General features: G+C 43.9%; 1 protein-coding gene across 5 annotated transcripts in view; it reads left to right on the top strand.

Annotated features, from left to right (window-relative positions):
* Nucleotides 1–23887, top strand: part of ACSL4 (acyl-CoA synthetase long chain family member 4) — an 88595-nt gene that overhangs the window by 24781 nt on the left and 39927 nt on the right. For 3 of the 5 annotated variants that reach the window (XM_077285147.1, XM_077285145.1, XM_077285148.1), the window contains exon 2: nucleotides 22819–22853. The gene's annotated coding sequence lies outside the window, so the exon portion shown is untranslated. Of the gene's footprint in view, nucleotides 1–13419; nucleotides 13467–22818; nucleotides 22854–23887 lie in introns of those variants that run through there. The other 2 variants (XM_077285149.1, XM_077285146.1) reach the window with 2 other exon arrangements.

Raw genomic sequence — 23887 nt, 5'->3', positions numbered from 1 at the left:
TCCGCGATAAATCTGCAGCGAAAACGCAGCATTTTTACCCTGCGGGTTTATCAAATCCGCTGCGGAAAAATCCACAGTGGACCATTCTACGTGTGCACATAGCCTAATAGTTTGTATGTTCTATTGGTCTTATATCAACGTACCTTTTATAATCTGCCATAACATTTATTTAGATTTTGATATTAAGAATACATTTAGACAAGGGGGCAGACATGGCTTCCCTCTTTGTTCTTCCTCCTCCTTTTAGGAGTTTCCTTTCCCCATGGGATATCTGGCGCCTCCTGCTGGATGATGGGAGACTCCCTGGCATTGTGCAGTGCTGACATACTATGTATGCTAGTGCTGCGGGGAAGATCACATGCATCCTGTCTGCCAGCTCCACAAAGGTTACTGCAGGTCATTGAGCATGGAAGCGGATGACTGATTATGCCCGAGATATCTCACTTGTATAAAAGAGAAAGTCCAAGATTTTTGGAAAACATCTGAACGCTGCTCTACAGCCAGTGTCACCGCCATCACAACTAATATTTGTCTGTGTGCCCTGTGCTCTTAAGCCCCCGTCACACTAAGCGAGGTCGCTAGCGAGATCGCTGCTGAGTCACAAGTTTTGTGACGCAACAGCGACCTCAGTAGCGATCTCGCTATGTGTGACACGTAGCAGCGACCCGGCCCCTGCTGCGAGATCGCTGGTCGTGTCGGAATGGCCTGGACCTTTTTTTGATCGTTGAGGTCCCGCTGACATCGCTGAATCGGTGTGTGTGACACGGATTCAGCGATGTTTTCACTGGTAACCAGGGTAAACATCGGGTTACTAAGCGCAGGGCCGCGCTTAGTAACCCGATGTTTACCCTGGTTACCATCGTAAATGTAAAAAAAACAAAACACTACATACTCACATTCCGGTGTCCGTCAGGTCCCTTGCCGTCTGCTTCCCGCACTGACTGCCGGCCGTAAAGTGAAACCACAGCACAGCGGTGACGTCACCGCTCTGCTGTTAGGGCCGGCGCTCAGTCAGTGCAGGAAGCGGACGCCGGGGGACGCAAAGGTGAGTATGTAATGTTTGGTTTTTTTACATTTTACACTGGTAACCAGGGTAAACATCGGGTTACTAAGCGCGGCCCTGCGCTTAGCAACCCGATGTTTACCCGGGGACCTCGGCATCGTTGGTCGCTGGAAAGCTGTCTGTGTGACAGCTCCCCAGCGACCACACAGCGACTAAACAGCGACGCTGCAGCGATCGGCATCGTTGTCTGTATCGCTGCAGCGTCGCTAAGTGTGACGGGGCCTTTACTAGAATTAGCATGACTTTCTGAATCTGTGCACTTAAAGGGATTATCAAACACTATGTTTTACCAACAGTAGATAGTGGTAATAATGCAATCTTCAGGCTGTATATAGCAACACCAATCTATTCAGACTCCAGACAAGATGCCCTGTGCCCCTATATAGGTTTTCATAGACTGGTGCCACACTGCTCTATAGACTCCTTCTAGCTGTAACCTGGAAACTTGCAGAACCTGTTTCCTCAAGTGGCACAAGAAAAGCGGCTCAACCGGTCGTCACCAAGTCCTCCCCACAGCAGAAGCTGACAGCCATCTCCACCCTGACTGCCTCGAGCAACTGTTCTGCCACCCATGCCAGCAACATCTGTCCGGAGGCCTAACCCAGAAAGAAAGGGTGGGTTTCCATTTTTAAGTTATCCTGCTTGGCCAACATATAATATGCATACAGAATAGAGTTGAGCAAAAAGGACCCTGATACAGCAGCCTCATCGGTACTTTTTGAGTTCTGGATCAGCGCACTCAAACATCCAACTCCCTTTGACCTCCCCGGCACTGCTTTCTATTAGTAGGGCCCCACATCGTCATTGTGTTACAACATGACGTGCATGGCCTACTATAATCAGAAGGGCCTGGGATGCCAGGTGAGAAGTTTGCAATGCTGTGTTCTTGTGGCTGCGAAATATCAACATGGCGGCTGAACCTTTTTGCTCAACACTAGTGCAGATACCTGGTCAGAACAAAACTTGGCACATAAAAGGTGTACCAGAACCAAATGCCAAACCCAATACCGACATACTGTACCAGAACTTTGAGAGGGAGATAGCAGGTACAGGGAGGTGCCATATGATGAAAGGGACAGTGAGTCTCCACCCTTTTAATTTTGAACAAAAAAAGGCAAAAGTGGCAACAGATATTCAAATTGAGTGCCCCTCATGCCACCTATACTTCATAGGCACTATGATTTTAAAGGGTACAAGTGTGCCCCCCACCCCAAACAATACAATATACCAAGCCTATATAAAGTGCATTATGGAAAGTAAAATTAATTGTATAATATTTGTGGAAGACCAAAATAAAGCCCAAAAAGCAAGAGCTGCAAACAATACCTGGCTCCTGCAGATTGCATTTCACATGCGTATCACTGCTGACAAATGCAGCTTTGTCAGGGGTGCACTCGGCAGCTGTAGCTCAGGCTGGCGGCATAAGTGGCTGTCCTGCCATTGTCTGACTTGGATCAATGTTGCGAAGTAGCTTTTATTAATAGGATGAAACTATGTAATCACCCTGTACTGCACTGTAGTATTGATATTGCAATAACTATCTTCGCAGAGCTGTAATGCCATCCTTGCCTCTAGAGTATCAGGCAGACAGTGTCTTTTTTTTTTTTTATTATTATTATTATTATTATTATTATTTTCTATCACAATTTGTCTATTTAGTTTTACAAATTTCATAGCAGTTAGCATATTAATCCAAAATTCGTGTCAATGAGGCCAATACGAAAGGTTACTCTAGTTTGTGGTGTGTTGATCTGGTGAGCTATGACCCATTACCTCCTTTTCATCCCACTGCCCTGACTAGTAAACTGATTGTGAAACGACCAGCTATGACAAATACACGGTGCTCTCCTCCACAGCGAAGAAAATGCTGCCTCAAGAGTCTGGCAATCCTTGGGGGGAGGTAGTGGGGTCCAGCACTCAGTCTTATCTCTACCTATTTTTGTAAAACGTAACTTAATTGGGCTACTATCCTTCGGTTTCATTGGCGAGGGGCACAGTATGACTTTGTAGGGGTAAGTGGCATAAAGTGATTGGGCATTACACATCTGAGTGTGGTAGTTACTGCATCTATTAGACCACGGTGCAGCCCACAAATGTTCTTAACGTGCTTTTATAATGGTATAAGTGATGCAGCTATTTCACAGATCGTGGACAAAATCATATCCGTTCTTTTACTTTCCAGTGGTTTTGTGCTTTCACACTTCCTGTTCATATTGAAGCAAAAACTTTTCATAATCAAGGACTTCTCTAATTATATTACTTGGCTCTGTTGACTCAATGATTAAAGTAATAACCGTGGACACCAAAGGATAGCTGGCACTCATTAGGAATAGGTGCTCTATGAAAAGGGTTTCTTGAGCAAAAGGTCTGGTTTACTGGAAAGGGGATGCAATACTGCACCAAAACAAAGTGCCAAAGAGCATTTACTACAAGCTATGAGCACTAAATAATTACAACCACATTGGCCTGACTCGGGTACTGCAAACCTCCTTAACCCCTTAACGACCTTTGACGCATACGCTGCGTCATGAAAGTCGGTGCCAAAACGACCTATGACGCAGCGTATGCGTCATGGAATGATCGCGCTCCTGCAGATCGGGTGAAAGGGTTAACTCCATTTTCACCCGATCTGCAGAGACAGGGGGAGTGGTACTTCAGCCCAGGGGGGGTGGCTTCACCCCCCCGTGGCTACGATCGCTCTGATTGGCAGTTTCACTTTCAACAGCCAATCAGCGATTTGTAATATTTCACCTAAAAAACAGGTGAAATATTACAATCCAGCCATGGCCGATGCTGCAATATCATCGGCCATGGCTGGAAAACCTGAAGTGACCACCCCCCACCCCACCGATCGCCCCCCCAGTGCTCCGGTGCGTGGTCCGGTCCCCTCCGTCCTGTGCTCCGCTGCCCCGTGCTCCTGCCCGCTCCCCCGTCCTGCTGTCCGCTCCCCCCGTCCTCCGATCACCCCCCCTGTGCTCAGATCCACCCCCCCCCACCACCCCTTCATACTTACCGATCCTCCCGGTGTCCGGCCGTCTCCTCGCTGGGCGCCGCCATCTTCCAAAATGGCGGGCGCATGCTCAGTACGCCCGCCGGCCGGCAGATTCCTTACAGGTACATTTTGATCGCTGTGGTAGGTTCTACCACAGCGATCAAAATAAAAAAAATAATAAATAAACCCCCCCTTTATCACCCCCATAGATGGGGACAATAATAAAATAAAGAAAATATATATATTTTTTTTTTCCACTAGGGTTAGGGTTAGAACTAGGGTTAGGGTTAGAACTAGGGTTAGGGTTACGGGTAGGGTTAGGGTTATGGCATGTGCGGATTTGGCAGCGGATCGGCCGCGGATCCGCAGCGGATCGGCCGCGGATCCGCAGCGGATTGGCCGCTGCGAATTCGTAGCAGTTTTCCATCAGGTTTACAGTACCGTGTACACCTATGGAAAACCAAATCCGCTGTGCCCATAATGCGGAAAATTCCGTGCAGAAACGCTGCGTTGTATTTTCCACAGCATGTCAATTCTTTGTGCGGATTCCGCAGCGTTTTACACCTGTTCCTCAATAGGAATCCGCAGGTGAAATCCGCACAAAAAAACACTGGAAATCTGCTGTAAATCCGCAGGTAAAACGCAGTGCCTTTTACTTGCAGATTTTTCAAAAGTCGTGCGGAAAAATCTCACACGAATCCGCTACGTGGGCACATACCCTTAGGGTTAGGGTTGGAATTAGGGTTACGGGTGTGTTGGGGTTAGGGTTGTGGTTAGGGGTGTGTTGGGGTTAGGGTTGGGATTAGGGTTATGGCTACAGTTGGGATTAGGGTTAGGGGTGTGTTGGGGTTAGGGTTGGGATTAGGGTTAGGGGTGTGTTGGGGTTAGTGTTGGAGTTAGAATTGAGGGGTTTCCACTGTTTAGGCACATCAGGGGTCTCCAAACGCAACATGGCGCCACCATTGATTCCAGCCAATCTTGCATTCAAAAAGTCAAATGGTGCTCCCTCCCTTCCAAGCCCCGACGTGTGCCCAAACAGTGGTTTACCCCCACATTTGGGGTACCAGCGTACTCAGGAGAAACTGGACAACAACTTTTGGGGTCCAATTTCTCCTGTTACCCTTGCAAAAATAAAAAATTCTGGGCTAAAAAAATATTTTTGAGGAAAGGAAACACATTTATTATTTTCACGGCTCTGCGTTATAAACTTCTGTGAAGCACTTGGGGGTTCAAAGTGCTCACCACACATCTAGATAAGTTCCTTGGGGGGTCTAGTTTCCAAAATGGAGTCACTTGTGGGGAGTTCCTACTGTTTAGGCACATCAGGGGCTCTGCAAATGCAACGTGACGCCCGCAGAGCATTCCATCAAAGTCTGCATTCCAAAACGTCACTACTTCCCTTCCGAGCCCCGGCATGTGCCCAAACAGTGGTTTACCCCCACATATGGGGTATCAGCGTACTCAGGAGAAACTGGACAACAACTTTTGGGGTCCAATTTCTCCTGTTACCCTTGCAAAAATAAAAAATTCTGGGCTAAAAAAATATTTTTGAGGAAAGGAAACACATTTATTATTTTCACGGCTCTGCGTTATAAACTTCTGCGAAGCACTTGGGGGTTCAAAGTGCTCATCAGTCACCACACATCTAGATTAGTTCCTTGGGAGGTCTAGTTTCCAAAATGGGGTCACTTGTTAGGGAGCTCCAATGTTTAGGCACACAGGGGCTCTCCAAACGTGACATGGTGTCCGCTAATGATTGGAGCTAATTTTCCATTCAAAAAGCCAAATGGCGTGCCTTCCCTTCCGAGCCCTGCCGTGTGCCCAAACAGTGGTTTACCCCCACATATGGGGTATCATCGTACTCAGGACAAACTGGACAACAACATTTGGGGTCCAATTTCTCCTATTACCCTTGGAAAATTAAAAAATCCTGGGCTAAAAATCATTTTTGAGGAAAGAAAAATTATTTTTTATTTTCACGGCTCTGCGTTATAAACTTCTGTGAAGCATCTGGGGGTTATAAGTGCTCACTATGCATCTAGATAAGTTCCTTGGGGGGGTCTAGTTTCCAAAATGGGGTCACGTGTAGGGGAGCTCCAATGTTTAGGCACACAGGGGCTCTCCAAACGCGACATGGTGTTCGCTAACGATTGGAGCTAATTTTCCATTCAAAAAGTCAAATGGCACGCCTCCCCTTCCGAGCCTTGCCGTGCACCCAAACAGTGGTTTACCCCCACATATGAGGTATCAACATACTCAGCAAAAATTGCCCAGCAAATTTTAGGATCCATTTTATCCTGTTGCCCATGTGAAAATGAAAAAATTGAGGCTAAAAGAAATTTTGTGTGAAAAAAAAGTACTTTTTAATTTTTACGGATCAATTTGTGAAGCACCTGAGAGTTTAAAGTGCTCACTATGCTTCTAGATAAGTTCCTTGGGGGGTCTACTTTCCAAAATGGGGTCACTTGTGGGAGCGCTCCAATGTTTAGGCACACGGGGGCTCTCCAAACGTGACATGGTCTCTGCTAGCGATGGAGATCATTTTTCATTCAAAAAGTCAAATGGCGCTCCTTCCCTTCCGAGCCTTACCATGTGCCCAAACAGTGGTTTACCCCCACATGTGAGGTATCGACGTACTCAGGAGAAATTGTCCAACAAATTTTAGGATCCATTTTATCCTGTTGCCCATGTGAAAATGAAAAAATTGAGGCTAAAATAATTTTTTTGTGAAAAAAAAGTACTGTTTCATTTTTACGGATCAATTTGTGAAGCACCTGGGGGTTTAAAGTGCTCACTATGCTTCTAGATAAGTTCCTTGGGGGGTCTAGTTTCCAAAATGGGGTCACTTGTGGGGGAGCTCCAATGTTTAGGCACACGGGGGCTCTCCAAACGCGACATGGTGTCCGCTAAAGATTGGAGCCAATTTTTCATTCAAAAAGTCAAATGGCGCTCCTTTCCTTCCAAGCCCTGCCGTATGCCCAAACAGTGGTTTACCCCCACATATGAGGTATCAGCGTACTCAGGACAAATTGGACAACATCGTTCGTGGTCCAGTTTTTCCTTTTACCCTTGGGAAAATAAAAAAATTGTTGCTAAAATATCATTTTTGTGACTAAAAAGTTAAATGTTCATTTTTTCCTTCCATGTTGCTTCTGCTGCTGTGAAACACCTGAAGGGTTAATAAACTTCTTGAATGTGGTTTTGAGCACCTTGAGGGGTGCAGTTTTTAGAATGGTGTCACTTTGGGGTATTTTCAGCCATATAGAACCCTCAAACTGACTTCAAATGTGAGGTGGTCCCTAAAAAAAATGGTTTTGTAAATTTTGTTGTAAAAATGAGAAATCACTGGTCAAATTTTAACCCTTATAACTTCCTAGCAAAAAAAAAATTTGTTTCCAAAATTGTGCTGATGTAAAGTAGACATGTGAGAAATGTTATTTATTAACTGTTTTGTGTCACATACCTCTCTGGTTTAACAGAATAAAAATTAAAAATGTGAAAATTGCGAAATTTTCAAAATTTTCGCCAAATTTCCGTTTTTTTCACAAATAAACTCAGAAATTATCGACCTAAATTTACCACTATCATGAAGCCCAATATGTCACGAAAAAACAATCTCAGAATCGCTAGGAGCCGTTGAAGCGTTCCTGAGTTATTACCTCATAAAGGGACACTGGTCAGAATTGCAAAAAACGGCAAGGTCATTAAGGCCAAAATAGGCTGGGTCATGAAGGGGTTAAGAGATGGTTTGAGGGTTGAGACAATTAGCCAAACGTTATTGCTTAACTTGGCGAATGCTGATGGCTCAATGAAAGTGGCTAGAGGAAATTCTCATCTGATAATGTTGGGGGTATTTTTTATTTTTTTCCTCAAGACTTTCTAGCTCTAAAGTGACTGACTCCATCCTAATCTCCTTAGCTTTGAATGAGCATGGATGTAGTGCTGCAGCCACTTCTAATGCAAATATGTAGACGACGGTATTGGTAGTTATGAAGGAGTACATTCAAGTGTTTTCTACTCTGAAGAAATAGTCTTCTTTTTATATTTCTAAATAAAACTTATTAAAGCCTGTGAGCTCAGATGTTCACATTGCACAAAGTTATAGATCAGTGAAAGTTCCCAATGTATACTTTGATCAGAGGCCGGGATGCCATACAGTAATGAGATCCATTTAACAAATATGTTACTTTTTTGGTTACTGTAAATCTTGAAGGCCAAAAAGACATTCTTTCTGTCTAAAAACCCCGGTCAAGGCATTTATGCTGTAGGTCAGAGCTTTGCCAACGCACATGCTAAGTTATGAAATAACAGAGTTTGAAAAAGTATTCACCTTTCAAGAATGTAGCAGGCTTGAGTTTCTATTTTTCCATTCCTTAAATGCTTAGGTGCCCTGGCCAATAAATATTTAGATTTTTTTTAATATTCTCTATTTGTATTTATTTACTTTAATACCCTTACTATGAAACTGCCTACCCAAGTGCAATCAGAGTGCGTAACTAATGTTAAGAAGTTAAACAGAAGAATAAGGCAAAGGATAAAAAAACAAAACCTGACTTAAAGTATGTGCGCACTTTGCGGAATGGTGTGCGGATTTTTGCACACTGATTTTGGTAAATCCGCACTGCAGAATTACCACGGATTTACTGTGGTTTTTGTGCGGATTCCACCTGCGGTTTTACAAAGAATTGACATGCTGCGGAATAAACAATACAGCGTTTCCGCGTGTTTTTTTTCTGCAGCATGTGCACTGCGGATTTTGTTTTCCATAGGTTTACATGGTACTGTAAACTCATGGAAAACTGCTGCGAAACCGCAGCAAAATCCGCAGCGTGTACACATACCCTTAGGGTACCGTCACACAGTACCATTTACATCGCTACGACGGCACGATTCGTGACGTCGCAGCGTCGTATGATTATCGCTCCAGCGTCGTAGACTGCAGTCACACGTTGCAATCACGGCGCTGGAGCGATGCTGAAGTCCCCGGGTAACCAGGGTAAACATCGGGTTACTAAGCGCAGGGCCGCGCTTAGTAACCCGATGTTTACCCTGGTTACCAGCGTAAACGTAAAAAAAAAAAAAAAAAACGTACATACTCACCATCTGATGTCCGTCAGGTCCCTAGCCGTCTGCTTCCTGCTCTGACTGAGATCCGGCCGTACAGTGAGGGCAGAGCGCAGCGGCGACGTCACCGCTGTGATCTGCTCTCACTTTCCGGCCGGCAGACAGTAAGAGCGGAAAGCAGACGGCAAGGGACCTGACGGGCATCAGATGGTGAGTATGTACGTTTTTTTTTTTTTTACTTTTACGCTGGTAACCACGGTAAACATCGGGTTACTAAGCGCGGCCCTGCGCTTAGTAACCAGATGTTTACCCTGGTTACCAGCGAACGCATCGCTGGATCGCTGTCACACACATTGATCCAGCGATGACAGCGGGAGATCCAGCGACGAAAGAAAGTTTCAAACGATGTGCTACGACGTACGATTCTCAGCTGGGTGCCTGATCGCAGTAGCGTGTCAGACACTGCGAGATCGTAACGATATCGCTACAACGTCACGAATCGTGCCGTCGTAGCGATAAAAATGCCACTGTGTGACGGTACCCTTAAACTACTAATGAGATTGGTGACACTCCAGTTCCCAAACATTGTGGACTTTGTGAGCCACATTCTTTTCTAAGTAATAGTCAATATCACTTTAGGTGACAGACCTTTAATTGCTAAGCGGTTACCTTGGGTTCCTTTGTGGACTATTCTATGCCTTGCTCTTGGAGTGATCTCTATTGGTCGATCACCCATACACAATCTGACTGTAAATTGATGGAATTCCACCAATTTGGAGCCGGTTTTGTCACTTTGCCGCTTGATGACCATCAATCCTTTTTTTTTTTTTTTTTGTTTGAGGTTTTTCTAAATCTCCTTTTGTTCGTGTCATGATATACTTCCACAGATGTGTGGTGAAGATCAGATTTTGATTGCTCCTTGTTCTTTAAATATAACAAGTTGCCTGCTCACTTGATTGTCATCCCATTCACTCTAATTTTGCTTTCCAATTTTCTGTTCAAATTACGTGATCCTTTTAAGATTATCACTCAGACTTGTGATATGAACATGTTCCTCACTAAAAAGACAAAAATCTAATATTTTTGACTTATTCGTTTGCCTTGATTTTTTTTATTTGTATTTAAGTCTTGTAAAATTCTGACTCTACTTTCGGTCATATTTACATAGAAATATGGAAAATTTTTACATGTTCATGAACTTTCTAGTATCACTGTATATAAAATAAAAGGGGCATTTATCATCTGAACTGGCACTGTTTGTGGCTCAGGATATAGTATTTTATTTAAGCATTCTGGCAGTCACATTGAAGCCACTGGATATAGTCATGCCTCATTTTGCCGTGCATCAGCGTATGGATAGTGGTTTATGGAAAAGTGAATTACTTTTGGTTTACTTTCAGAATTGGAGGCATATGCCACCCTAAGCAGGCATTTTTTCCTCTATATAAAAAAAAAAAAAAGCCATTCATGCCCTCCATAATTAATCTTCAATGTAATTTTAAGGATCATTGTGGCAAAAGGTATTATAAATCTACTGCCTTAACCTGCGTGGCGTTTATCTGTGGTTATGAAAAACTTTCTTGAGTTGGTTGTGGCAGACTCCTCTACCAGCTATGCATGTAAAGACCACCCAAGAGTATTGCCAGCATACACAAGCATCATACTGCCATGATTCAGTAAATGGTTGATTATCTTTAGGACATCTTGTCCATTCCAGCATAGAGAGTCTGTGATTAAACTGTACAGAACAAGTTGTAATGTTTGGATTCTAGTTGGCATCGGGAGTTCTTTTTTTCCTTTTCTTTTCTTTTTTTTTTTTTTGCGGCATGCCTTGGCACAGACATTCGTTATGCTGACACATACCGGCCTGATGATAGCCATAAGGATGCTCTTTAGGCTTCTCCTGGGTGAACACAGCATTATGGATGCTTTGTGGTAAAACATGGGTATAGCTATATTGGATGTGTTGCTAATAGAGCTTCGAGGGATGGCTGGGAAATAGTGGAGGTGAAAGGATGCTGCTAAATGTCACTGTTTCCTTTCCCCTGTGCTGCTCACTCCTGCTCCGCTGCTTGCTGTTACTTGTCCTTGTCTCACAAGTTCATCTCCTCTCTTGTTCCTGCACTGTGTCCCTCCTCTTTCTCTCCAATCCTTCTTCCTGCTTCTTCCCTTTCTTCTGCATAGCCATACTTCTTCAGGTGACTAGCGTCTCCACAAGAGACATGCTGTGGTCATGATAGACACGCTGCACGTTTTTTTTTTTAATAAAATTAGCCGGATTGTGCCTGAAACAAAAAAACATGATGTGTGAAAGTATCCTTAATGGCATTAAATAGAACCCATATGGACCCTACCCTATAAGTGGGTGGGCTGCAGTGAATACATTTTGATTGTTGGTGATATCTGCTGTGAAGCGGCCTGCATGCATACACTACTGTAGAGGGGTTCACAGTACTGTAGACTGTGTGCCTAGGTTTCTCAAGACCCTAGACCTGGAGTCCCCAACCTGTGGCTCATAGCGGACTGCCTGCTTGGTGTTTCATCACCAGGTCTAGCAGGTGGTGGTCTCCAGGTGGGTGACTTTTCTGAGTAGCCATTCAGTTGGGGAGGGTAATGGTAGGATGATAATGCCAGTAAGCGGGGTGCATGGAGCTAGATGCTGGGCAAGTTGGGATCCCTTGGATGTAAGTATACAGGCACAAGGTCTGTGTGTGATCTCTGAACTACATTTTGCTCTTAGGGTAAGAAAGTTTGGGACCCACTGAGGGGGTTACAGCCCATGATTGTGCCTCTCTATTGTTAGCAGTTCCTCATATTCAGCACTAGATATAAAAACCTGTGTATTGGCCCCTGACAACAGCCCCCGCCCCCCCCGAAGAAATTTAGAGCGAAACGCGCGTTGGGGTCTTCCCTGTCCACATCTGCCTCAGGTTGGTTCTTATTCTCCTATTATTGGTTACTCCCTATAGGTGGTGTACCCTTTGTCATCCAGCATGGGACTTCCTCACACCTAATCATAGGTGTCATACATTGAGGGTATACACTGTGTTTGGCTAGTGCATTCTAAATGTTGTTCTAATAATGGAACGTCTTATGGCACTTGCCAATGGTACTTATATGTATATTGACATTAAGGCTACTTTCACACTAGCGTTAACTGCATTCCGTCACAATGCGTCGTTTTGCCGAAAAAACGCATCCTGCAAAAGTGTTTGCAGGATGCGTTTTTTCGCCATTGATTAACATGAAGCGACGCATTGTGAAGGATTGCCACACGTCGGATGCGTCGTGCGATGAATGCGTCGTGCAGTGGCGGACTGTCGGGAGCAAAAAACGCTACATGTAACGTTTTTTGCTCACGACGGTCCGCTTTTTCCGACCGCGCATGCGCGGCCGGAACTCCGCCCCCACTTCCCCGCACCTCACAATGGGGCAGCGGATGCGCTGGAAAAATGCATCCGCTGCCCCCGTTGTGCGGTGGGGACAACGCTAGCGTCGGGGACCTCGGCCCGGCGACGGGCCGAGCCCGACGCTAGTGTGAAAGTAGCCTAAGTTAAAAATTGCACAATGCACCCTGCACATTATTATATTTATCTTTGCCTATACACTCTGATATAATTTGATTACCCTGTGGAGTTTCAGCTATTCGTATTCACACACATGTATCTCACTTATATTACAGTGGTGGATATATGCATGCAATAATCCCTCTGACTATGGTATTTTTGATGTGCTCTCATTGCATACAGCTGTGTATATTACACATATATATTTCAATTAGTACGGGCTGTTTTGTGTATCTATCTTATTCAGTCCTTCCTTGGCATGTATGTGGTACTTGTGTGTCGTCCTCCATTTTAATTGCTGTGTCATTATATTTATCTAAATGACTTTGTTGTTTTTAAACGGAAATTACCTGTTCAGAATAAAGATTGTAATTTTTTATTTTTTTTAAATTCAGCTGTAGTGTCATTCTCTCTTGGTTATTCTATTCTGAAAGGAAGCGGTGATGGATATCTTGTCTTGTGAAGAGGTAACAGTGCTCTGTAGACAGTCCTGCTATTGGGAGAATAGCCTGAGCGTCTCAGAACACTTGTACATATTTTGTAACCGGTCATCCTTGTTCTCTTCTGCCGCTGACGTCACTGTGATGGAGTAAAGCCCTGTTTATCAGTGAGTCACTTCCTTCACTTCTTTCCCGTTATTGGCCTTTCACTTAGTAGGGGTAGTGTTTCTTTAAAGATTTTCCCTGAAGTCATTCACTTGTGGGCGGCCCTCCATTCCTTATAAGTATCTTCATTGCAGAGTCTGCTCACTTTCAGGCTCCGACATCACATACCAGGCAGTGTAAGTAGACGTTCTCTACGGTCCTTATGTATAGCTCTATGGGATTCATGTTTGCTTCTCTTTGGTTATGGCATTACTTTTCCATGGAGCAGAGTGGGGATGTGTTCTGGATGGTCAGGGATACAATGAGAAGGACTTTACTGTGTAACCTTGTTTTGTAACTTTTTGGCAACAAAGTTTTGGCTGTGATGGATCATCCTGAGATTGAGCCCTATATATCTGCTGCCCCTCCTGTAAGTGGTCACCAGTGGCCCATATTGTCTCCCTTGTGAGCTGGTCAGTGGGGAGTCCTCAGCGCGCACATCTGGCGAACACCGGCAGCCCGTGTCTCTGCGGCGGCCCATGTGTCTCTTCAGATTCTGTCCTGCTCGTCTCCTCATAGAAGTAGGAGGGGGAACACCTACTGTAATTGCTATAGTAAGAGGTGGCGTATGGCTTTCCTGTCTAATGATCCACAAGCTCCATGCCTGCTTGGGCTTGCTGATGGTTGTAGTACAACAGATTACAACATACAGGTTCAGTTATAAGAATCCGGTTTGGACATAGTAAAGTCATTTTTAGAACCGGTCTGTCTTAGTGTAATTTTGGTGATGTCTGAAAATCCTAAATTATTTGGAAAGTATTAAAACAACCTGTCACCAAGTTAAGTGTGCAGGTTTTGCCATTCTTTTCATTCCTGCTGCTCCCCTGAGGTTTTTTTTTTTTCCTCCAAATCTACCATATGTTTCCAGAGATGAGGACCTTTTTATTTAGTGATATAATTTGCCGTGGCGTGTTCAAGAGGACAAGGCTTTAGACTGCTTTGCATTATTACCCTAGGAGCATCACCCCGTCCATAAAAATTAGGGACTTTTTTTAATTGGTATGATCTCTGGAACCTGTATAATAAATATATACAAAAAAAACACACACCCTGAATACTAATGAGGGAGCAAGAGAGCAATGGGAATAAAATCACCACAACTGCCCACTTTTAATAAGAATAATAAGAATAATAACCTTTATTTTTATATAGCGCTAACATATTCCGCAGCGCTTTACAGTTTGCGCACATTATCATCGCTGTCCCCGTTGGGGCTCACAATCTAAATTGCCTATCAGTATGTCTTTGGAATGTGGGAGGAAACCGGAGAACCCGGAGGAAACCCACACAAACACTGGGAGAACATGCAAGCTCCTTTGACTTGGTGACGGATCATCTTTAAGAGTGGGATCAATGTGGTGATACACCATAGTCTGTGTTTAGGGTGTAACAATCTTGCATACACATGAAGAAAAGAAAAATAAAAGAAAAAATAAATATATATATATATATATATATATAATATACATACTCGGTTTGCTTCTGTTCTGCATTGCACCATCACAGATTGTCCAGCGCGGATGTTTTTTTTTTGTGGTAAAATGCTGTACACAATGACAATAACTGGTCAGGCCGTAATGTTATAGCCAACAGACCAGAACAATAGGCTTAATAAGCGCAGGTGTGAACAAGTTTTACTTCCATAAAAGCACAAACATAATGTGCAATGTTATCCGATTAGTCGGCCAGAGACGCCTTGGGTATGGACAGAATGGCATGTTTCTGCATCCAGTATCTGTTCTGAGGGCTGGAGACATTGGGCATGTGCCTGCTGGCAATCACAGTATGTACCGTATTTGCAGCACTGCTGTAAAGCGAGTACAGGACTGCTCGTCTCCTGCCATGTGTGCTAGGTCACGGTGGCATGATTATTTTATTAGTACATATCGTAGCCTTACCCTTTTGAATAGGGATCAGATAAAATGTTCATTGTGTGCTAAAAATACCTTTTGTAAATGTATGATGCTGACTGGAAGAGCCAGCATTGTTATTACAGCTCCACTCATGCATCATGGCGTGAATGATTGTGTTAGAACAGGAAGCAATTCCCACAACTTATATTTTTTTTTCTCCACTGACCTATAGACATAGACTTAGGGCCCCTTCACACTGTGCAATCAAAGTCTGAACGAGCGTTCGATTTGTGACGTTTATCCGTCCTCGTTCCGAGGTTGCAAAGTGTGACATGGCGTTACGATTTGCGACGCAGCCCAGCATCGTACGATGTGAAAGAAAGAGCAGAACTTTCTTTCGTCGTAAATGTCTCGCTGTGGCGGTCGAAATCGTAGTATGTGACGGCGGTCATACGAGCTCGTAATGCGACTACGTGGGTTGGGCTTCCGCATACCTGTCTCCTGATTGGGCGTGACGTTTTAGCACGCCCATGCTGGTAATACGTCACGCTCTGAGTCGTAGGACTATGGCGGTGTGAAGGGTAGCGTACGATTGCGACGCGTGACGTTCACATCGCAACTACGTCAGAAAAAGCGTTAACATCGTAGAGTGTGACCGCTGGCTACGAGCTCGTACTGCGATGTCGAATATGACGCAAATGCGTCGTAATCGTAGCAGAATCGACCAGTGTGAAGGGGCCCTTACATTGCTGATCTTGATCCAATTAAGATCAAACATGTCTCTGCAATTTTAAGTGGACTACTCCGTGAAAAATCTGATTTGTGAGCAACCCCATAGACTGTCATAGATATGAGTGCGGTCTGTGAAAAAACTGATCATACTAGTGTGTGAATGAGCTCTTTAAGGTACCTTCACACTAAACGATATCGCTAGCGATCCGTGACGTTGCAGCGTCCTGGATAGCGATATCGTTTAGTTTGACACGCAGCAGCGATCAGGATCCTGCTGTGATATCGCTGGTCGTTGAACAAAGTTCAGAACTTTATTTGGTCATCAGACCGGCGTGTATCGTCGTGTTTGACACCAAAAGCAACGATACCAGCGATGTTTTACACTGGTAACCAGGGTAAACATCGGGTTACTAAGCGCAGGGCCGCGCTTAGTAACCCGATGTTTACCCTGGTTACCAGCGTAAAATGTAAAAAAAACAAACAGTACATGCTCACCTTCGCGTCCCCCGGCGTCCGCTTCCCACACTGACTGAGCGCCGTAAAGTGAAAGTGAAAGTACAGCACAGCGGTGACGTCACCGCTCTGCTGTTAGGGCCGGCGCTCAGTCAGTGCAGGAAGCGGACGCCGGGGGACGTGAATGTAAGTATGTACTGTTTGTTTTTTTTACATTTTACGCTGGTAACCAGGGTAAACATCAGGTTACTAAGCGCGGCCCTGCGCTTAGTAACCCGATGTTTACCCTGGTTACCCAGGGACCTCGGCATCGTTGGTCGCTGGAGAGCGGTCTGTGTGACAGCTCTCCAGCGATCAAACAGCGACGCTGCAGCGATCGGCATCGTTGTCGCTATCGCTGCAGCGTCGCTTAATGTGAAGGTACCTTTAGACAACAAACTTGAGTCATTTAACCTCCTTTTTAAAGGGGGTTTTCCCACAAACAATCTTAATTTTAATCAACCTTTTAATCAATAGATCTTTGAATAACAATTTCCACAATTGGATGTTTTTTTGTTTGTTTCTTTTTAAATAATGTTCTTGTGCTGAGAATCTTATAAATGTCCCCTACTGTGTGCTGTGTGTAATGGCTGTGTCTGACCGTACAGGGATATGGTCTGAACATCCCTCCTCTGTCCAAGAGCTGTGGTAGCAAAACAGTATACAGACAGGACAGCAGGGGATCGCAGACGATTCTTTGTGGGGCAAAGCTTTTCCCTGCCTGTTTTTAAGCAATATTTTGTCTCACAGAATCTTTTGTGATCCCCTGCTGTCCTGTCTGTATAATCTTTTGCTTCCTCCCCTGCTGGGATCAGACCATGTTCCTGCATGGTCAGACGCAACCATTACACAGTCAGGGGCACATTTATTAGATTCTCAGCACAAGAATTATTATTTTACTTTTTTAATTTGCGACCTTTACCATGTGAATGTAAATGTTGATATACTTTCTTAGGCCTTTTACGGTAACTGAGATGCTAAAGATGTATATTTTTCCCAGCCTGTGTCTGGAGGTCACATGAGGGTTAACGTAACAGGCACGGGGGCTTTTAGATTGCCCCTAGCTGTCACTGAAACCCATTGACTTCCCGCAATGATGGGGAGTTGGAGGATCACGGACGGACAATATCCGATTTACATAGGACGATGTGCTACCGAAAACTATGATTGTTAAACTTTCCTAAATATTGTCTTGACGCTCACCTGATCGAGTGTTTTGATCATTTGTTGGGTACTTGCTGGCTGGTAGTGTCATTTGTATAGCTCAGTGCACTGGTAGAAAAAAAATCTTTGAGAACACCTGACAGTGCGCTCGTCTCTCCACCTCTCCTCTGTATTAGGCTGCCGTCACACTGTCAGTATTTTACATCAGTATTTGTAAGCCAAAACCAGGAGTGGGTGATAAATGCAGAAGTGGTGCATACAGTCATGGCCAAAAGTATTGACACCCCTGCAATTCTGTCAGATAATACTCAGTTTCTTCCTGAAAATGATTGCAAACACAAATTCTTTGGTATTATCTTCATTTAATTTGTCTTAAATGAAAAAACACACAAAGAATTGTCCTAAAGCCAAATTGGATATAATTCCACACCAAACATAAAATAGGGGGTGGACAAAAGTATTGGCACTGTTCGAAAAATCATGTGATGCTTCTCTATATTTGTGTAATTAACAGCACCTGTAACTTACCTGTGGCACCTAACAGGTGTTGGCAATAACTAAATCACACTTGCAGCCAGTTGACATGGATTAAAGTTGACTCAACCTCTGTCCTGTGCCCTTGTGTGTACCACATTGAGCATGGAGAAAAGAAAGAAGACCAAAGAACTGTCTGAGGACTTGAGAAACCAAATTGTGAGGAAGCATGAGCAATCTCAAGGCTACAAGTCCATCTCCAAAGACCTGAATGTTCCTGTGTCTACCGTGCGCAGTGTCATCAAGAAGTTTAAAGCCCATGGCACTGTGGCTAACCTCCCCTAGCTGTGGACGGAAAAGAAAAATTGACAAGTGATTTCAACGCAAGATTGTGCGGATGTTGGATAAAGAACCTCGACTAACATCCAAACAAGTTCAAGCTGCCCTGCAGTCCGAGGGTACAACAGTGTCAACCCGTACTATCCGTCGGTGTCTGAATGAAAAGGGACTGTATGGTAGGAGACCCAGGAAGACCCCACTTCTTACCCCGAGACATAAAAAAGTCAGGCTGGAGTTTGCCAAAACTTACCTGAAAAAGCCTAAAACGTTTTGGAAGAATGTTCTCTGGTCAGATGAGACAAAAGTAGAGCTTTTTGGGCAAAGGCATCAACATAGAGTTTGCAGGAGAAAAAAAGAGGCATTCAAAGAAAAGAACACGGTCCCTACAGTCAAACATGGCGAAGGTTCCCTGATGTTTTGGGGTTGCTTTGCTGCCTCTGGCACTGGACTGCTTGACCGTGTGCATGGCATTGTGAAGTCTGAAGACTACCAACAATTTTTGCAGCATAATGTAGGGCCCAGTGTGAGAAAGCTGGGTCTCCCTCAGAGGTCATGGGTCTTCCAGCAGGACAATGACCCAAAACACACTTCAAAAAGCACTAGAAAATGGTTTGAGAGAAAGCACTGGAGACTTCTAAGGTGGCCAGCAATGAGTCCAGACCTGAATCCCATAGAACACCTGTGGAGGGATCTAAAAATGTCAGTTTGGAGAAGGCACCCTTCAAATATCAGGGACCTGGAGCAGTTTGCCAAAGAAGAATGGTCTAAAATTCCAGCAGAGCATTGTAAGAAACTCATTGATGGTTACCGGAAGTGGTCGGTCGCAGCTATTTTGGCTAAAGGTTGTGCAACCAAGTATTAGGCTGAGGGTGCCAATACTTTTGTCTGGCCCATTTTTGGAGTTTTGTGTGAAATGATCAATGTTTTGCTTCATTCTCTTTTGTGTTTTTTCATTTAAGACAAATTAAATGATGATAATACCGAAGAATTTGTGTTTGCAATCATTTTCAGGAACAAACTGTGTATTATCTGACAGAATTGCAGGGGTGTCAATACTTTTGTCCATGACTGTATGTTTCTATTATACTTTTTCTCTAATTGTTCCACTCCTGGTTTTGGCTTACAAATACTGATGTAAAATACTGACCAAATACTGCTAGTGTGATGGCAGCCTTAGCGATAGCAGGAGGAAGGAGGAGGTGTTTTAGGGCGGGATCACACATACGCGAGATACGGCCGAGTCTCGCAGGTGAAAACCCAGCTCTGGCGCCGGCACTCCGAAGCGGAGCGTGCAGCTCCATGTATTGCTGTGCGGCTGCACGCTCCGCTCCGGAGTACCGGCGCCAGAGCTGGGTTTTCACCTGCGAGACTCGGCCGTATCTCGTGTATGTGTGATCCCGGCCTTATACAGATCTGCAGCACGGAGAGCCAACTACATTCTTGGGAAGGACTGAGAAAACTGGCTGTAGGTAAAGGAATTGTGTGCAGGATAGAAGTTGTGCTGATGTATAAGCTAACGAACCCAAAACTTGGATCTAGTTGCAAATTTCATATCAAGGGACCTAAAAATGAAGGGATGAAGAGTGCGTGCTGAAACTTAAAGCAAATTTATCAACTAAACGTAACCAGTAACCTATATAAATATAATCCTTTTTTTTTTTTTCCATGTCAAATATTTCCATGGATTCTAAAGAGCCCTCACAATTGATCTTGAGGAGCGCACTGTTCCTCTGCCTAACAACTTTCTGCCTGGGGGTGAATGATTGTCTGTTTGGACTGGCGGCATTGTCATACTGCTGACCCAAAATGTGCATTCCCTTGTTGCTAGCTCTATAGCAAATAACTTGCAACCGCACGCTCCCAGACTAGCCCCCTGATAGACTGCAGGATGGCCAATAAGCCAGGCAGTAGGCGGTACACGGTACAGTTTAAATCCCTTTGAAAATGAGAATGGAGAGGATTTTTGAGCAGTAAATTGCAAAGTTGCTTGTTTTATAAACTCTTTGCAGTTTCACTCAGAGAAAACCCTAACGGGGTTTTCACTTTCAGAAAAGGGGACCCCAATTGCTGAGAGATACTAAACTGTACGAGCCGCTGAGCTTGGTGATGGCAGCAAATACTCATTTTTCCGGCAGATAAATGTTCCAAGTTATTCATTCTACAAAAATACTTGACTGACTTTGAGGTGGTACGTGGCACAGGGATGCTATGGTTTTTGGTGCTTCTAAAGGTCCATCCCCCAGACTTGCACACAGCGTCTTTTATTCCAAGTGTTCCTTTAAACTCCACATTCTCAGCTCCATCCTTGTAAGAATGAAATTTCTCCTCTAAACAGTTTGGTCTGGCTGATTTGGCTTTGGTCCATATGTCCCAAGGTTAATTGTTTAAAAATTGTCTACTCAGTCGTGTGCCGAATGTCTGCGCTCAGGAGATACTTGACCTCTTGCCTCAGTTTTCATGGCCGCCGTTTGCCTCAAATTGAACCCAGCCTTGATTCTTATCAGATGCCATTGATCTGTCTCTGCTTGTCCTTCATCTTGTGCTCACCAAATGTTCCTGTCCCCATTATGTGATTATGTGGATAGATTTATTTTGGTACTTTAAAGCACCACTCCAGCGTCTTATTATTTTATAGCAGTGCTGGAGTGGCACCACTAAAGTGACTTCCCTGCCCCTAGTATTATACTCACCAGCCGCCATCTTAACCTGGTCTTGGCACTGCATCGGTCGATCTCCAGTAGATTGTGACCTGCTGGATCGCTCCAGTGTTTGCTAGATGATCCAGAAGTTGCATCTCTGTGCAAGTCTGAGAGCAGAACGAGGCCCTCATAGACTTACACTGAGAGCTTGTGACGCTTACGTCTGACTGCCGGACAGTCAGGAGCTGCGGTCACACAATGGCACCTTTGGATTGGAGCTATACTGGGAATAGTAGAAGCCTGCGGGTGGGGAGTATAATATTAGGTGCAAGGAGCTTGTGTCCCTCCAGCACTGAAATTCTTTAAAAAAAATAAATAAGTAAATGCTTGAGTGGTGCTCAAGTACCAGATCTTCAGAGTAGTCTGTATGTATGGTGACCTGATTGTGTAGGAGCAGAGGCGGACATGTACCATTGGTGAAACCGGTGCAGCCACCCAGGGGCTCTGAAACGTAAGGGGCCCATTTCCACCTTCAGAACAGGTGGCCTGATGCATTACGATGACCTATTGGACATATAGTGCTCTTTCACAGGGGCCTCTTCTGTCTGTGTCCACCAGTGTGTAGGAATAGTGTCATTCAGGTTGAGTAGAGGAGTACAAAGCCTTTTACTGTTTCCTCTCTGGGAAATGTCTGTTGTCTTATCTGATGGAAGATGATCTAGGGTCATTCCGTGGTAACTTGCGTTACATTCACAACCCAAAAACTGGCTACAGATTGTTCTCTGAAGGCAGGCACAAAATGGAGTGAATGTACATTGTACATTAAACTATTCTCAATAGATTTCAACAGTTTGATTTTTTTCAACAATAAAAATTCAATACAAAATAGTGTTATTGGTAATTTGCGTTGCAAAAAAGGAAAGGCAATTGTCCTTCATGAGTCTGCCAAATTTTCTGTTCTGGTAAACAGGGGAGAAGCACTATTTTTATTGTGTTTAAACACCATAGTCCCAGAAACTTTAAAAAATGTATTTTAACCTCTCAAGTTAAAAGCAACAGTTTTTATTACAAGAAATATAGATAACTTGCGTTACCGCACAGTATAGTAACTTACTTTACTAAGCTGATGGTAACTTACGTTACAGTATGTTACCATCCATTGTATTAAATTTATTGTAAAGTAAGTTACCATCATCTTTGTAAGGTAAGATACTATAGTGTGTTATAACATAAGCTACCATGGAATGACCCTCTATCTGTTACCATTAGAACATTTTCTGCTATAGTCGTCCTCTGAACAAACATTTTAGGGTTCAAGTATAAAGTGTTTAATGCAGGTTTGTTTTTATGATGGCGGCATCTGTCACCTGATTACCGATGGCAGCTCGTACAGCAGGTTAGCCCTCTGTATGTGTGCACTGGTACCTGCATAAACCATTCCTATGTGGTAATACTGTGCTTCATTTGTGGCTTCACCCTCACATCTTGAGAACTATTGTAACATACCTGCGCTATTGTATTGACTCTCTGGTTATTAGGGCAGTAAGCGGAGATTGCACATCATGTGAGATGCTACTGACCTGTCCATGCCCCATAGCGAAGGGTTACTGTCACCTGATAGTAGTTCACCTTTCGATATGCGGTGTTTGTAGAGCCTTGTCAGGACTGTTTGACCTGGTAGTGTAAATATTGCTATGTCAACCATTTTATATTCCTCCTAGTTAATATTGAACCAAATATTTGCAATGTGTCTATAAATGTCTGAAACTTGATTTTTTTCTTTTTTTTTCTTGAAGATTGCAGAAAATACCTATCCAGATCAGACCCCTCTGTAAGTACGCCTCGCTCCTTTTTGTTTGCATGTTTTGGCCATTGTTCTATGTTATTATAGAAGACGCCAGGTTACTTAGCTGTGGTATACTCATGTCGTTATGGGGATGGTTCCTTTCTTGAGTAAATCCCTTTAAAATGTCAAGCAAGTGAAATCTACCATGCTTTGTAGTTCTGAGTGACGCATCAGGATTTTCCTGTTTTTGCCATTAAGGGTTCCCATAAAATGGGAGCGTGTATTTGTGCTCCTTTCATGTATCCATAAAACACGCCTGCTGGGTAAACTGTTCACAGTGGCAGCTGCTGTTCAGATAGATGCATGTGCCGGGCATTGCCGGTGGGGTAGGATCAGTGAGTTCCCTGCCCGCCTCTTCCGCTCCTGATATCCTGCCAGGCACCTGCTCGCTCCTCTCCTTAAAAGCGAACGCTATAAAATCTATTTTGGAGGCTAAATAGAAAGTGTCTGGACTTTTATGCTGTTGGGGTAGTTAATGCTTTCCTCTGGGTGAAAGCAGTGGTTAGTAAAGTCTACTTTCAGCTCTTCAATATAAGAGTAGAAATAAAGCTCCACACTTGCCATATCTTTACAAGTATAGTAAGGCAGGTTACCATTTATTACTTGTCCCACTTTGTAGCACTTTATAGTTGTGTATAGATGGTGAATCCAATAAACCTGGTTTAGAAGGCAATTATGGCACTTGTGGGGAAGAACTTCGGGGTTTCTGTATTAATTGGGCACTACACATAGAATTAAAACCTAATGGCGAAATGTGATCACTATAGACAATTGGCTTATTTATAAGGGGGTTTGTATAAAGGAACCATAACTGCAGATAAAGAACGCAATCCAGGACATTCTGTGCCAAACACTGTTTACGATATTATCGCTTGCCGTGATTTTTGCAGAATGATTTTTTTTTTTTTGTGGTCTGACGTGACCCCCGTGAACACATAAGTATGCCTCACAATAATATAATGTATACAATGCATTTATTTTGACTGTGCCTAATAGATCAGATTTTGATCTACCACCTC

The sequence above is a fragment of the Ranitomeya variabilis genome, chromosome 2 (genome assembly GCF_051348905.1).
Source record: "Ranitomeya variabilis isolate aRanVar5 chromosome 2, aRanVar5.hap1, whole genome shotgun sequence".
In the NCBI taxonomy this organism is placed as follows: domain Eukaryota; kingdom Metazoa; phylum Chordata; class Amphibia; order Anura; family Dendrobatidae; genus Ranitomeya; species Ranitomeya variabilis.
Note: the sequence above shows the minus strand (reverse complement) of the source record. Positions and strands in the feature narration are given on the sequence as shown.